General features: G+C 42.3%; 1 long non-coding RNA gene across 1 annotated transcript; it reads right to left on the bottom strand.

Moving 5' to 3' along the window:
* Positions 1-2254: 2254 nt before the first annotated feature.
* On the bottom strand, positions 2255-4205 carry LOC140000700 (uncharacterized). Its single transcript, XR_011805865.1, has 2 exons — positions 4043-4205; positions 2255-3381 (listed from the first exon to the last, which is right to left on the bottom strand). It is a non-coding gene; the product is annotated as an uncharacterized lncRNA (long non-coding RNA).
* Positions 4206-6191: the final 1986 nt, after the last annotated feature.

Here is a 6191-nt window from a genome sequence, read left to right as displayed (position 1 = left end):
CCCAAACCAAATCAACTCAGTGGAACAGCACAGAATAATTGCGGCTTATGCCAGTTTCAGAAATGGAAGAAACCTTTATTACTGGGTAAACTAAACTGATTAGTATAGATTTCAATGGAGTTAGTTGTTCTAACCAGCAAAATAGTTGTAACCAGTAAATTGCAAAACATGGCACTGCTTCACTACCAGTAAATAGCACAGACTAGTGCAGACTGTAATGTTGGTTGAGTCTCTGGTGGCTCTTCCAGAGGCTCCCTAAGTAGTTCTGAGCAGTTGCATGTAAAGTTTTCAAAACATACTGCAGTTGGCATGGTGTAGGTCATCCCTTGCTTACATTTGATGGAAAATGGAGCCATTTCACAAACGTTACTTTTCTTTGGAAACTTTTACCATATTTCATCATGGGTCACACCCTCTCCTGCTGTACCTAAATCCACATGAGCAGGGTCTGCCCCCGGAGCCCACACACGACCTCACCACCAGCTGCCCCTGGGCATGCCCCAGAGGTTTCCTCCACGTAGTTCTGGGGTGAATCATGCCAGGCCATGGCACATTGCTACAGAGAGCTCACTTTGGTACCGGCAGCAGACAGCAGTACCTCCTGCCCATTCCTCAGGTTGTTGTAGTTACTAGCTACAGGCTTGGTGGGGTTGATGTGGAAAAGCACAAGTGAGGCAGGAGTTACCCAGCACGGATAGGTAAGGTGAACTTGGAGGAGGCTGGTTCCCTGCAAGGCCCAGTGGAGGGAACAGAAAACACACTGTGTTAATGCCTGAAAGGAGCTGTGGGATGGGAAAACTGGAGGTGTCTGGCCTGAGGAATAAAGAGAAATCAGGCAGGGTTTTGTGGCACCAGAGCTGGTGTGGTAAGGAACTGCTCTGCTGGTGTGTGCAGCCATGCACATTTCAGGAATGGCCTTCCCTGAGTTGTCAGGGAGCTGTGCCTTTTGAAATCCTTCTTATCTTGCATGTTTTCTCAGCGATGGGCCTATGACCTTGGAATTACCTGTGTTAATCTGTAACTCCACTCATTTCTCTTATTTTTTTCTGCAGATGTCTCAGAAGTATTGGTCTTTCACTGACACCTGTGGATATAAGACAGAATTACACACAGGCTCTCATACTCCAGAAGCCGTGAATTTTATCTCTGCAGCCTGCTGGGTGAGGGTATCCTGCCTCCCAAGGACCTTGGCCTGAGGAGGGCTTGGTTCTACAACAGGTTCATGATACAGCAGTGATGAAGGCTAAGTTGCACGTTACCTTCAAGATTAACATTTGTCAGTACATTGCTCTTTCCCTGGGGCAATTCTCCGTGCAAAGTGACTCCGTTTTTTTGCTTTTTCTGGGCACATACTTAGTGATGCATTTTGCAAGAGCAAAAACAGGGTAAAGCGGTGTGCCTGGCAGGCAGAGCAAGAAGACTTGAGGCACTGCTGCCACTAACAAGCTGCCCTGAGAGTACACACCAGTGGCTTCATTGGGACAGGGGGGGCTGTGGCAGAGGACATTAGCTGGTTTTCTGAGTAAGTTACTGGCTTGCAGAAGTGAAGTTACTGCTTGTATGAAAACTTAGTTTCAGAGCAAGGGCATGGTGACCTCAAACTAGGATGATTTCAGTACCATATACACTTATTTTTATAAATATTGCCATGCAATAGCTGTGTGCATGCAGGAGCTGATAGAAGTTCAGCTAGCACAACATTATAAAATATTTAAAAAGAAAGAAGAACCAGCTGTCACCATCCTATGTCTCTGACAAGCGAGAGCCACTCTACAGGCACTGACTTGCTGGATTTAAAGGAATACGTGAGCAGGTGCATTAATCACCAGTGCGAGGTATCAGTGCAGTGTTTTGCTGTACTTGTATATAATATATGCTCAGATGGAAACATTTCTAGTTTCCTTACTTCTGTCCTCTGCAGGTATCTTGATTTTCTTGATGCAGCAGCTCTTGTAATATCAGCTTTGCCTCTCATAGAAAGCTCTGCACTAAGATTAGCTCTGTTTGAAGCTGAACCTTGAAAATGGTGACAGTCATTTGGGTCTCATTTGGGGCCAGAGTGAACCCACGGATGAACCACAGGACTGTCTTCCCTCACCTCAGGGATGCCCAATCCTTGTCCTTCTTGTGCAGCTTCTAGTGAACCTTGCATGCTTCACTAAAGGCTTGATTTGTAAACTCTTGATTGCAAAGTTTCTTAGTGCAATGGGTGTTTGAACAAGCTCATTCCTACCTCTGTGTCATGTGGTTGGGCTTCTGTTTGCTGGCTGGGCAAACTAACTTTTCTAAACCATTTTATTAAGTGCTGAAGTGACCTCTGTGTGTGTAAGTAGTGCATTATCTCCAGCATCACTGGGAATAAGAGAAGAAATATGCAGATCTTTTACCATGAAGGGGGATTTTCTTGGGACTAATGAAAATGAAATGGAGAGCCTTACCACCAAAGATCTATGCAGCCTCATGGCCTTTGGCAGGTGAGGGTCTGTGAGCTCAGGCAACTGTCATTCTCTGGCAGGGAAGGCTTGGGACAAGGAAAAACTCTTTGTGGTAGGACTTGCTTTTTGTTTGCCATTGCCTGCTTTTAAACAGCAGGAGTGGGGCCCAGGGTGGAAGATTCTGATCACACACTTCATTTGATTCATGTTTTAATCTCATTTAAGACCCTAAAATAGATGCAGACATCTCTCATGGGATCTTTTTTTATTATTTATTATTATTATTATTATTATTTACTTGTCAGTTTTGGCATCCTGTATGCTGCTCAATGACGTCCTCTTTTCGTCTGCTCTGACATCATTTCCATGGAAATCCAATTTTTATTCCATAATCAAATGAACTAGTAGTTTGAAAAATGCTGCCTACAAATGTTTGCTTAAGCTCAGGTTTTCCTGGCTGAATATCAGGAAAGCAAATAGACAGGAACCTGCTTAAACAATATGCTGTTTAGAATATCCCTGGGTGCAGTTTTTTTGCTGTCCTTGTTGCACTCCCACCCATAGCAATGGTCACCAAAGAGCTGCAGCAAAACTCACAGCTGGGTGCTTGTGCCTTGGCATAAGCGTGCAGTGTGCTTTCTGCTTCATCCCATTGATGTTTTTGTGCTAGGGCCCATACCCATGTCTATCGGGCAGTGCCTTGCTCTTGTGCCAGAGCTTGCCTCTGGGCACCTCTTTTGTATCACATATGTTTTGCATCACCGTAAGCTCTTAAGAAGTTTCCTGGGATTTGTTTCCATTCAGCTGACCCTCTGCAGTCCTCATCTGGCTTTTTGCACCTCTGCCATTGTACACCGTGCTCCCCTCCAGACCGTGCACAGTGTTTGCAGCACAAGTGAAGCTGTGAGGACAATGCAGGCTTGTGTCTCAGCATCAAGCAGACAGTCTGGAAGAAAGAGAAAACAAAAATACCATCCTTGAAAAGGACAGAGGTTTGAGCATCCCTATGCCCCAGGAGCCAAGCTGTTTAAAACCTGTGAAGAGTGGAGTGTGGGGCAGAACATTATCACCATGGTTGGGCCGACACATTCATCCAGGACAGGCAAAAATGACTCATGAGGTTCTATGACCAAGGAAGAAACAGGACCCAAGAGAAGATTTGCAAAGTTGTTACTAAAGGTTAGTCCTCATCATGAGACCCTTCTTCCATTAGGGAAATGAGAGGGAGAGTTTCACCCTTTCATTGTTGTAATTCTGTTCTTAAAATGAACAGAGTTACATGTATTGCTAAATGTAACATTACAATGGCCTTGTTTGAATATTTCTTAAAGATAATAAGAAGCTGTGGTGCTTTGTAAAAAATTGCCCATTTCCAAACAGCATTTTAGATGGTGCTTTGCCAGCTCTCAATTACAGAAAAATATTTTTTCTTTGTTATTTTTTTTTGCTTCTTTTTGTGTTTGTTTTTGTCTGTTTTCATAAACAAGTAGCATTTATCTTTCCCTTTGCCTTAATTCTCAGCAATAATTAAGAATGATCAATAGCATTTCTAATAGTAGATACAGTCTTAACAATATTACAATTAATGTCGGGTCTATTTCACTTACCTTGAACAACTTTTTTTTTTTTCCCAATCCAATTTTTAACAGATCCTTCGTGTCTTCAGTCCTCGCAAATGTCATGTGAGAGTGATGTATTCAAGTGTTTTTCCCTTTCACATGTACTGCACACAAAGGAAGTTAATACCAAAAAACAGGCTTTCCCATCTAGGGCTTACCTGGCTTTTCCTTTCATGTACTTTCACCTGCACGTAATCTGCTGGTTCACACAGGTGTATTTTCCCTTCTGACAGCACTGGTTGCTGTAGCTGAGCTTGGTGTTGGGAGGGTTTTATCTTCTTCTGGAGCTCCACTGCATTGAGTTAACCTTTCATCCCCTTCCAACAAGCTGGTCTTTACGACATAAGTATTCAGAATCTTCAGATTTCTCCCAAATAGTACCTCAGCTGGCATTAATGCTATCTGGTTTGGCCTCTGTCTTCTGTGCATTGAAGTGACTGGTGAGACATCTGGCCACGTCAGACTGGTTTCTACACAAATTTTAGATATTGCATGGTTCAGGCCCTGTTTCATTCTTTCAATTTTCTCTGATGATTATATGTGATAGGGTTACACAGTTGTTGGGTGATACCTGATGTTTCATATAAGTAACATCACTTCTAAAAACCTGAGCAGAGAAGCTCCCCTTCTCTGAGTCAAATCTGGAGTTGACAGGGTTATGTCTGTAAGGTCTGCTCTTGCCTCTTCTAGGTTTTGGGTGACCTCTGTGCAGTCATGATGTGGTTCCCCTTCATCCAGGTTCAAGATGTTGCTTCTTCTCAAGGGGATGTTCTCTGCTGCCAGCAACAGCAATTTGTACTTCTGGAGTCTCTGAAAACTCAACAACTGTGACAATTTAGTGAACCTCATTTCAACATCATGTGGGATGTTTACCTTCAATGGATGTCCTAATATGTCCCATATTTTTCTACCATAAACACTAATGAGGCTATTGTTTAAATATCTACCCCTGCCCCCTTAATAAATGGGTATAATTGGCTTATACAGTAAGCCATTGGGCAAATATACCCTCCAAAGTATGAGCTTGGTAACACTGAGTGTTTTTATGTGTGTGCTATTTGTCAGACTCTGTGGCCATATATTCTTCTACACATGTGCTCTGAGAAATCCATTTGTGCCTCATCTGCTCATGTTTCCCATTCCTCTGTGTTTGACAAGAAAAAGCTGAGAAGGCTTTGGGTTTTCTGCTGTAATCCTGAGAGCCTCAGAAAGTGACCAGTACAATAAATGAATGTAATAAATCTTCTATTGTAGAAAATAAACAAAGGCCTACACCCAAAAGAATAGATTCTGCTTTGTAACACTATTGAAAAGTGCTGCAACACTTCAGAAAGTACCCAAAATGCTTTAAGTTTCCAAAGTTTTTCTTCATTGGTACTACCAAAACCACCCTTCTGTTATCATTTGCCATATAAGGTCTTTACAGAATGAAGTTCAGTATTTCTAACTGTGTGGTTTGTTTTGTCAGGCGCTGCATGAAGGAATGCTTGGGGAGGAACGTTTTCAAGCTCTACTGATTTTTTACTTTTTGGCAGCAGACTTTTCACTACAGTTTCATTCTGCTTTGTAGTACCTTCTTCCCCCCTCTCTTTTTCTCCCCCTTCCCTCCCTCCCTCCCCCCCCCCAATAATCTGTTTCTAATAATGAAGAAAAATAAAAAAATAATTGTATCCCAGTGTTGTATTAGTAACTCCCATTGAAGGGCAGCAGTAGCCTTATCAAAAGATTCTGCCATCACTGCTTAAAATACCAGCTCACAAATCAAGTGTTTAAAATAAATCCATGCAAATAGTGATAGATTATGATAGATTAAGCTGATGAAACTGAAACTTACTATCTTGTACTCTCATGGTCATTTATTGTAGATGTGGAAAGATTCTGTTGTTCCAACACTTACTTATGGGAATTGCTTCACTTTAATCAAGGGACAGAATTTACCACCTCCAATTAGGCTGAAGAATTTTGGAGCAATACCCTCTGATGTCTTCTCAGTATGTAAACTTCTTTTTTGGCTTGTACAGTATTCTGAGGTAACGTAGATCTTCACTGAGATACCTCTGCTCAAATTGCAATCTTGAGATATACTTGCTCTCCAGCCATATGCTGTTTATTTAACAGAGCTGACATATCCAGCAGT

This window comes from Anas platyrhynchos, chromosome Z, assembly GCF_047663525.1.
Source record: "Anas platyrhynchos isolate ZD024472 breed Pekin duck chromosome Z, IASCAAS_PekinDuck_T2T, whole genome shotgun sequence".
Taxonomy (NCBI): domain Eukaryota; kingdom Metazoa; phylum Chordata; class Aves; order Anseriformes; family Anatidae; genus Anas; species Anas platyrhynchos.
This window is presented reverse-complemented; position numbering and strand designations above follow the sequence as displayed.